The 10,946-nt window shown below is 35.8% G+C and overlaps 1 pseudogene; it reads right to left on the reverse strand.

Moving 5' to 3' along the window:
• Positions 1 to 5,211: 5,211 nt before the first annotated feature.
• LOC121494657 lies at positions 5,212 to 6,125 on the reverse strand (annotated as a pseudogene).
• Positions 6,126 to 10,946: the final 4,821 nt, after the last annotated feature.

Consider the following 10,946-nt stretch of genomic DNA (forward strand, 5'->3'; position numbering starts at 1 on the left):
CATTTGTTAAAATTACAAACCAATAAAAAGGAATACAGATGAACGAGTCTCAAACTCATTTTAGCAGATGCTATTTTTCCATTTATTGACTTTAAATGACTCTAATGTTGCTTTTCTTGATAATTACAAGGTGACAATATGCCAATATAAATATATAGCGCATTTGTGGTATCACGTACTATAGTGAGTTAAACGGTGTGCTCCCCGCAAAAGATAGTTCAAGTCCTAACCCTGGTATATGTGATGTGACCTTACTTGAAAATACAACCTTTGCAGAGGTAATTAAGATGATGCCATGCAAGATTAGGATAGATCCCCAAACCAATGATAGGTATTTTAATATGAGAAAGGAAAGAGAGATTTGGACACAGACACAGAGTGAAGAAGGCCATGTGATGATGGAAACATAGTAGTGATGTGGCTGTAAGCCACGAAATGTGAAAGATCACTGGCAACCATCAGAACCTATGGAGAGACAAGGATTTTTCCCTTGAGACTTTGGTGGGAGTATTGCTTTGCCAACACTTTGATTTTGGATTTCTAATCTCTACAGCAGTGAGATTAGTGTTTTTAGGTGCTAGTTGGTGGTAATTCTTTTTTAAGATTTTATTTATTTATTCATGAGAGACACAGAGAGAGAGAGAGAGAGAGGCAGAGACACAGGCAGTGGGAGAAGCAGGCTCCACACAGGGAGACTGATGTGGGACTCGATCCGGGAACTCCAGAATCACACCCTGGGCCGAAGGCAGGCGCTAAACTGCTGAGCTGCCCAGGGACCCCCAGTTTGTGGTAATTTTTATAGCAGCCCTAGAAAACTACTAGGTATGCCAATCATATTATACATACTAAATGTATGTGTATTATATACACATACACATCCTCAAATGGGAAGAACTGAATATTTTTATAAAAACAGTTATACACTGATAAAAATTAAATGGAATTTTCAAAACATGAAAGAAAAAAGGTAGAGAAAGCTTTTCTATATAATAACTACCATTATTTTTAACTAATAGTATTTGACCATCTATTATAGGCTATATATTGGAACAGGTACTAGTGATACAAAAGCCATGATCTAGAGGTAGACAAAGATACATAAATAAAATAAGTACCATATTTTTAACATACTGTTTCTTGTAAATGAACAGATGGAGGTTTATACTGATTCTTATAGGAACACTAGCACTGAAATGAGAGCAGATGAAATCAAGAAAGAATTGTTAGTAACAGGGACACAGAAAGAGTAATTTCTGAGCCAAATTATAAATAAATTAACCAGGAGAGTAGTGTACATGGAGAGTGAGGAGAGGAGGGAAAGCTGTATTATAAACTCACAGGGCTACCCTGCTGAGCCAAGAGCCAGGAACAATGATCCAAAAACAATGGTGAGATTCATGGACAGAGAATTAAAATTAAGTGTAGGTAGAGGGGATAGACAAGGCTGGGAAAGTAACAGGAAAAGGAATTTAAGACTATAAATCAATCCGTTAACAATAACAGTGGGTTCACTGCATGGTGGGTTTAGGGTTTGCTTTTAATTTCCCCTTTGTGCCAATGTATGGTTTTCAAGTCTCATGCATGCAGTAAAAATGTATTGCCTATGTAATAATAAAATAATTTAAATAGAAAACATATAAAGTATTATCCAATATTTGCCCCATTCCCAACCTGAATGCTATACATATACATCCACTGAAAAAGGATTAGAGGAAAATAAACTTGCTGAATGGTTATCTTTTGAGTGGAAGAAATATGAGTGATATTTATTTTATTTATGCTTTTAGATTTTCAAAATTCTCTATATTGAAGTATTACTTTCATAACTAGACAGTTATTTGTTTAAAAAATTATAAGCATAAGTAGTTAAGTGCTTGATTACTGACTTAACTGGGATAACGTTTTAATTTTCTGAATATTTCTTGTTTAGCATTTTATCTTCTGACTGTCTTCAATGCTTGTCATCACTCTGGTCATTCTTTATCTTAGTTATGCACTATAAATATTTATAAGAAAGGTGCTAATTACCTCATTAATAGCTCTTCCTTTTACTACGAATATTAACATTCACATCTGACTGTAGGTTTCTCCCACCATGAGGTATCTAGATTCAAAAGGTCTACACATGTTGCTTTTTTCAAATCTTTTCATCTCCTCATCAAAATGCTCAGGATTGTTTTGACAAAGGGATAAAGATAAGTGAATGCTGAATCTGTTTCTTACTCATTTACTCTGAGTTTGATCCTCCAGATGTAAAAATCTGTGTGTATTCCTTTCTGGATTTGCAGAACTATATTCTTATGTTTTAGTGCATTGTGAAACTCTTGACTTGATAGAACACTAATTTGTCAAAAATAACATTGTTTTTCTGCACAATACAATATGGAACAGGCCAGAATACATAATGCATCACATAGGAGAAACTATTTCCCAGTGAAAAATTATTTTCAAAATGCCAAAGGAAGATGAGTTTGAAGCAGTAAATTGCCCAGTCTAATGTGTATTGCTTTCTCTGATTCACCATATATTGTTAACTGTAAGGGTTGTTTCCACTCTAATTTGAATTTTTCAAGTTTTCAAAGATTCATCTATTTGTTACTCCTTCCAATAGTAGTTCTGCTATAAAAAGAAGTGTTTATATAGAAAAGAATATGATTATAAGATTCATAATCATGACACCTATGAAAAACTTTACAATATGTTACATAGAAATAGAAGGTTTTGGAATTTATTCTGTTCCTTTGTTCCTGGGCCTATTACTGGATTTTATTCATTATTTTCATTCTATTTATTTATTTAAAGACTTTATCTATTTATTCATGAGAGATACAGAGAGAGAGGCAGAGACATAGGCTGAGGGAGGAGGCTCCCTGCAGGAAGCCCAATGTGAGACCTAATCCCAGGACCCCAGGATCATGCCCTGAACCAAAGGCAGACACTCAACCACTGAGCCACCCAGGTATCCCTCGTTATTACAATTTTAATGTATAATATATCCAGCAAAAAAAGCACATAGTTGGAAAATAGTAAGTGAATACTTAAAACTACTGTATTGAATTATATTTAATTTGATTTCATGCTAACAAAACTAGTGCTTCTTTAGAAAAAGATGCATAGAGTTTCTAAAATACACATTAGCATAGGTTAAGTGGAAATATATATATTTTTTTGTTTCTTTAAATTGCCTAATCCACTGCCATTCCCTTCTGGGCATTATGTTTTGTTTAAATTCCTTTTGTACTTTAATCCTATGCTAAAGCTCTGGCTCCCCAGAGCATACAAACCAGTAAAATTTAATCTTCCAAAGACTACAATGTATGCCTTCCAACCTATACTCTGTTTTTTAAAGATTTTATTTATTTACTCATGAGAGACAGAGAGAGAGAGGCAGAGACACAGGCAGAGGGAGAAGCAGACTCCCTGTGGGGAGCCTGATGTGGCACTTGATCCCACCTGAAGGCAGACACTCAACCACTGAGCCACCCAGACATCCCTCCAACCTACATTCTAATAAAGTAGTTGTAAATGGATGCCATTTATTTTAATTTCATGTACTTTGATTTTATTTTTTAGATTTGTATTATTAACCCTTCAAGGAAGAGACAAAGAAAGAAACTGAAAATTATTCCATCACTTATTCAGTCTAATTAAAAAAGACTGATAGGTTGTACATTAGTTAAAAATCGCTATATATTTTGCTGTTTTGATTTTATTTTCAAAGATGCAATTCTTTATTTAAAAAGTGAAAATTAAATGATTTTAACCAGCAGAGCCAGTACCTTTTAAAGTACAATAATTTTTTTTCACTAGTTGTAACTTTTCCAATTCTTTCCAATGCTTTTAAATGCCAGCATATTTTAGTGGGAAAAAAGATTAATTTAGAACACTGCCTAAATGAACCCTCTTCTTCTTCAAAACCAAATTCAGAGATTTTTCTTTTCCAGGAACTTCAAGCTTATTAAGACAAAACAATCCTGTAGTTGTGATACATAGCAGCTGCAAGCAATCTATTTATCTAGCTTATGTTGCTTAGCTGTATAACAAAGAAGCCCAAACTCACAGTATGATCACTTATTCAATAAGCACATTAATTACCCACTCTATATTAGACAGGAAATTAGACTGTCCTAGGCACTAAGTATACTACAGCCAATGGGGGGATACAAGGTTATCAGGCTTGTCATGGGCATATTGGCTATGTATGCAGTGAATAATAAGAAAATATCATGTAATTATAAGTACTATATGGATACTGAAAATGCACCCATATAATTGGGATTGAGTTGTTTTCCCTAAGGATATAATATTGGAATGATAGCAAGGACCTAGCCATTCAAAGGACAATGGAAAAGAGTATTTCAAGCAGAAGGACTACCTAATACAAAAAGTATTGTACTAGAAACAAGGTCAGATATACAAAGACCAGTGTGTTGAAGTATATTGGGTGAGGAACCAAATGGTATGGAATTTGATCACAAGAAAAGGTAAAGGCTTTAAAACCAAAATAAGGAATTTGAATTGCATTTGAAAGGAATTAGGAATTAGCTGATTTACTTCATCAAAATACCATCTGGTTGCTGTGTGAAAGCCAGTTTTGAAAATTGAAAACAGAGATGCCAGTTAGTCTTTGGTACAAGAGTAGACCAGGTCCAGAGCATGAGTGGAGCTGAACAAAAGTGGGTGAGACTGAGTATTATTTGGAGATACAGTCAGCAAGACCTACTGATGAATTGGATATAAAGTTTAGAGAAAAAAAAGACAAAGATTTTTTTTTTCTCCTGAAGTAGGTGAGTATATGCTTGTACAGTTCTCAACAGCAAGAAAGATTAGGGAATAAAACAGGTTAGAGTGAAGTTATCACAAGAATTGTATTTTGACCATTTTCTTTTAAAAGACACATTTATTCAGCATCATGATCAGACTATTACATTTAGCAATCAGCAGCATGGGTGGAAAAAAAATCTACATTAAAACCCTTTGTCGGAATGCTTTACACTTTCCACAGAACAAAAACTAAAATAACCTGTTACACAATTAGTCACAAATACAGCCCTCCAGCTTTTTGCCCAGCCACATGAGTATTATTTAAAACATGGCTTCTTGGCCCAGCCACCTCAGTACTTGGTTGAGTTCACAAACTTATTGTAACTTGTAGCTTCCCTGTCACTTCTCTGGCTCTCCTCTCCTGCTAAGCTTGTTCCCTGGCAGTAATTAAAACCTTCTGCCACTGCCATAGCTGCTGCTGCTGCTGCTGCTGGAGCCACCATAGCCACTCTGGTTTCATGATTTGCCAAAGTATTGGCCTCCACTACCATAGGAGTCAAAGCTTCTGCCTCCAGAATTTCCTCCTTTCATGGGTCCAAAATTTGAGAATTGATTGTTGTAATTGCCAAAATCATTACAGGTTCTGCCACTGTCAAAGTTGCTTCCATCATTACCAAATCCATTCTGGCCATCCACACTGCCACCACATACCACCTCAACTGCCACCAAAGCCACCTCACTCACAGAAGTTCCTTCCATGACCAAAGTTGTCATTCCCACCAAAACCACCTCCATGACCACCACCAAAGTTTCCAGAACCACTTCTACCTTTCTGGATGGATAAAGCACTAGCCATCTCTTGTTTAGATAGGGCTTTCCTTACTTCAGAGTAGGAGTTGCTTCAGAGTAACTTTTCATAGTATGGGATTTTTGAATGACAGTCTTGTCTATAGTGTCATGGTCATCAAATGTTACAAAAGCCAAACCTCTGTTTTTGCCACTGTATGGGTCAGTCATAATTTCAATCACTTCCATTTTCCCATACTGTTCAAAATAATCTGTTAGATGATGTTCTTCAGTGTCTTCTTTCATGCCGCCAACAAAAATCTTTTGCACAGTTAAGTAGCCACCAGATCATTTAGAATCTTCTCTTGAGACAGCCCTCTTTGGTTCCACAACTCTTCCATCCACTTTGGGTGGCCTTGCATTCATGGCTGCATCCACCTCCTCCACAGTGGCATATGGACAAACCCAAAGCCTCTGGAGCACTTGGTATTTGGATCTCTCATTACCACACAGTCAATAAGCATTCCCCATTGCTCAAAATGGCTCCTCAGACTTTCATCAGTTGTTTCAAAGCTCAAGCCTCTGAGGAAGAGCTTCTGCAGCTCTTCAGGCTCTTTGGGCGACTCTGACTTAGACATGATGGTATTAGGAGGGGAGACTTTAACGGATGCTTACTCGACAGCATCTATAGGCTAAAAGGTATTTTGACTCTTATCATCACCTTTGTGATGCTTATCATCTCAAATAGAAAGATCAAGCAGGAAGTTCAATATAGGAGACTGGAGTTTCAAGGAGTAGACTGGATATATACTGGAAATCATTGGAATATACATACACTTTAAAAGGATGAAATCTCCTGAAAAGATTGCATGGATAAAAAAAGAAATAGTGAAGAAGGACTTGGATAAAGCCTAGTTTGTATTATTCTAACATTTACATGGATAGCAAAGAAAAGAAAGCCAAAAAGTCATAACGGAGAGTGGCAATTGAGGTGAGAGGAAAGCTGGAAGAGGGAGATATAATGGAAGTCCAGAGAAAAGTCCACTCAAAGAGGAAGAATGGTCAATTATGTCTACTATGGCCAGAATTTAAAATATGAAAGGGCAACAAACAAATATTATATGTGGTATTGTGGAAGACATGGATGACCTTGACAACAGCAGTTCTCAGAGAAGTAGTCACAGTCAAATCTTTACTAGACAGATCGAAAAAAGAATTGAAGAAATAGAGGCAATGACTAGAGATAATGGCATTAAGTTGTTTATTTTAGGAAGTGCAGCATAGAAATGTGATAGTAATTGGAAGGGAATTAGGGCCAAGCTTAGATGATATCTTGTTAGACTGCTGTTTTTATGAGTTTTGTCATTTATTGTCATTTAAGACAGACACTGTTAAAGTTTGTTTAGTCGTAGACAGGAAAAGTCCTATAGAAAAGGAGAAATTGATACAGAAAATAGAGCAGATCATTTCAAGAGTAAAGGCCTTGAGAAATCAAGAGTTTAGGTCTGGAGTATAAATAGAGGGGTTGGCCTTTGATAGAAGTCAATAACATTTCTATATTCATCATTTCAGGAAGAAAGAGAGGAATAATAGTCTCATGAGATGTTCATTAAAAAAAGAGAGAGTAGGAGGAAGGGATTATTTCACAAATCTCTGAATTTGTTTTCAAAAAGAAACAGATATAATGGAGTATTCAACTCTGCCCTACCAAATACTGCACTCTTGAAATGGTACCTGGAGAGAAAGAAGATGAAGCCCGAACGAAAAGATACCAGTTTCCCCCGAAGAGTAGAATAGTAGCTTTATAAATTATATCCTGGTGAAGATTCGCATTCTATTAATGTGGCTGCAGAAGTGATCCATACAATGAAACAGCCAATGCCATAAAGCCATACAATAACAAGGACAGTAGAGTAAAAGAAAAACAAACAAACCCAAGAGGAGAATGTGAAATGTATAAAGGAAGTCATCACAGAACAGAATTTCACTTTGGCAAAGGAGCTATTTTCACGCGCCCTAGATGAAACTCTCAGATAACAGATGAGAAAGAGAAAGCTTTATTTGCTTGCTATAGGAGGGTCAGCCCAAAAGTAAGAATGCCTTCTGTCAGTTAGCAGAGGATTTGTTTTGGTAGTAGTTATTCTATGTTACAGGCATGTTAGGAAGTCAGGAGAAGAGAGAAACAGGAGAGGAACATGAGCAGGGTAGGTTAGGCAGAGAGATTAGTTAACAACCCTGAACTTCTAGAAACAGATGGTTTAAGGGCAAACAAGTTTAGTCCAGGCCAAGTACATTCTGCAAATTCAAGTTTCTCGAAAAATAAAGCAGTTTTAGCAAGTTCAGGAAAAAAAAAAAATTTAGTATCTGGTTTATCAATTCTTAGTCCTGTAATGGTTCTAGAAAGTTCTTAATTAACCCTTTAGACTATGAAGAGGAGCTGCTGAGGTAGTCATTGGAAAAAGTGAACTGGAGTTCATCTAGGATTAAATGGAAAGTACAAATGGTGGCAAACAGTCCTCAAAGACCATCACTGTGTTTTCATTTTATATTTAGCCTCCCTTGAATCATAATAATTTTTATTATTATTATTTCTCTATGAATTGAAAGTTTGAAATATAAACCCACAAATATAACTGCTGTTTGTGGGCTTTATTTATATATTTTCTTACATATAAAGACATATATAAGTGTGGCTTATATTTATATATGTTACATATATAAATATATATAAATAAATATATTATTATATAATATGTATTTATGATTTTATGTATTATGTACATATACAAATAAATATAGTATATATTGTAGTATATATCTATTTATATATTGCTGGTCTAAAATACTTGCTGACAAGTGAGTCCATTAAGGAATAAATTGGACTCTAAATTCACAAGTTTTAAAAATCGGTATTGCCCTGAAAAATGATAATAGCCTTTCTATTGAAGAAAATATTTTGAAATTAAAAAAAGAAACAAAAGCAATATTCAATTTTTTCCATCATAAAGTAATGAAGAAATATATCTTCTGAGTGTTTGATGATTTTTCAGTAATAACTAACAAGGCTCTTATCCATCATTTTTATCATAAGTTAAAATAACTTTATGAGTTTGTAAAAGGAAAACGAAATGAATTAAATTCTTTTTTTTAGAAAAGATTTATTTATTTATTTATGAGAGATACAGAGAGAGGCAGAGACACAGGCAGATGGAGAAGCAGGCTCCCCGCAAGGAGCCCAATGTGGGACTCGATCCCGGATCCTGGGATCACGCCCTGAGCCGAAGGCAGATGCTCAACCGTTGAGCCACCCAGATGTCCTGAATTAAATTCTTAATGATGTAAATATTGATTTCAAAGAAGTAACTCTTTAAGAATAATTTGTTAATATACCAATACAAATAAAACTATAGATAATAAACAGTTCAGTTACCCTAGATATCTAAATTATATTTTAACTATAATAACAAATACCTTCTTATCTAGAAAATGGCAAAGTCACTGATTTTGGTCTTTGTTTTTGTGAAATTTTGTTTCTTCTGTTAGCTTAGGCTCATAGATTTGTTCCTTTGGTGTTACATTGTACTCATTGTGACATTGGCCAGGTTGCTAATAGAATCTTCAGGTCTCTGTTCACAAGGCTGTGAATGTTGTAGGAAACTTAGATATCCCTCTAAATGTACTTGAATAAGTGCTAGGAATGCTTTCCCTAGTTTCTTGGCATGACGCAATTCAGAATGATAGTTGTCTTGAGTCTCTAGATGATTGCAGATGAGTCTAAGCTCTATGCAACTACTTCAGTGTCTAGGATAACTGGGTGTTGTGATGAGAAGCCACATAGTGGTGAATAACAGTGAATAAGCAGAACTTTCCTTGCTTTCCTCATTCCTTTTACTCGGTTCCAAACATGGAGCTGCCAATAGTGTAGCTAAGGAAAATGACTGGGGCAAAGGAAGATGGGAATATTAGTTGCACATTGAATACACAGAAGCCCTCTTTCTTCTCCCAGATGTAAAATGAACATACGGACATTTCTTTTATGCCACTAACATCAATTTTACTGTCACTTGGTTACTGAAAGAGAAGAAGGAGAAGGAGAAAGGAAGAGAAAAGGACAAATAAAGAGAAAGGAGAGAGAGAATGGAGAAGACAGGAAAGGTAAAGGAAGGAAAAAATAAAGCACTTTGGCATAGCCAAAGCAGCTATGATTTGCAAAAGGGGCCTAGACAATCTGTAAAGGATTTAGAAAACTAAAACTTTGGCATCATACCAAAGAGACAGATAGACTGGAGAAATAGCATTGCCTATAGAGTCCTTAGACTTAGATCAACTCAATTTCACCATTCTCCAATTGTGTAACCTTAAGCAAATCATCTTATGTCTTTGAGATTTGGGATAATTTTCTTTAAAAGCTTGAACATTTAGGGGTGCCTGGGTGGCTCAGTGGTTGAGTGCCTTTGGCTCAGGTTGTGATCCTGGGGTCCTGGGATCAAGTCCACATCAGGCTCCCTGCAGGGAGCCTGCTTCTCCCTCTGCCTAGGTCTCTGCCTCTCTCTGTGTGTCTCTCTAAAATGAATAAAATAAAATCTTAAAAAAAAAAAAACTTGAACATTTAAAAAAATCTTGGGATATCCTGAATGATTTTCTAAAAGAGTGGTTGTGAGAATGAAAGCAGTACTATAAGAGATGCCACAGAAATATGTTGTGTTCTCTGAAAATATGATAGGACATACTTGCATAATCTATTGCTGTGCTAAAAATTACTATATTTAGTGATTTAACACCAACTATAAGTGTTTATTATATTACCTGGTAGCTTTAGGTTAGGAATTCTGGAATGTGTCAGATGAGTGATACTGGCTTGCAGTTTTTCATACAGTTGCAGTCAAGTTGTTGACTGGGGCTCAAGTCATCTGAAGGTTGGACTGGGGCAGGAAGTTCTGCTTCCAAGATTTCACACTGACATGGATGGCTATTTTGTGCTGGCTCTTGGTGAGAGGCCTCAGTTTCTTGCCATGTGGACCTTACCATAGGACTACTGAAGCAGTTTACTAGACATGCATTTAGCATGCCATCATCTCCATATCTTATGCTTACACAGGTCAGCCCTATTCAGTGAGAGGACACATGAATTCCAAGAAGCAGGAAACATTGGGAGTCCCCTAGGAGCTGCCTATCACAGTACTCTTAAAATGTCTGTGCTTCGAACTCTGGAGGGAGTAGAATTTTGGCTCAATTCAGTTATGATAGTCTATTGAGATTTAATTTTTCTTGAAATTATTTTGAATATCTCTTTTACTGGAAAAGCGTCTAGCTGCTGAGTTAAACCCTACAATTAAAATGGTGCAGAATCCCTTCCCTAAAATTGCAAATAAACATTGATCTTAAGAAAAATTACT

The sequence above is a fragment of the Vulpes lagopus genome, chromosome 7 (genome assembly GCF_018345385.1).
Source record: "Vulpes lagopus strain Blue_001 chromosome 7, ASM1834538v1, whole genome shotgun sequence".
NCBI classification, from domain to species: domain Eukaryota; kingdom Metazoa; phylum Chordata; class Mammalia; order Carnivora; family Canidae; genus Vulpes; species Vulpes lagopus.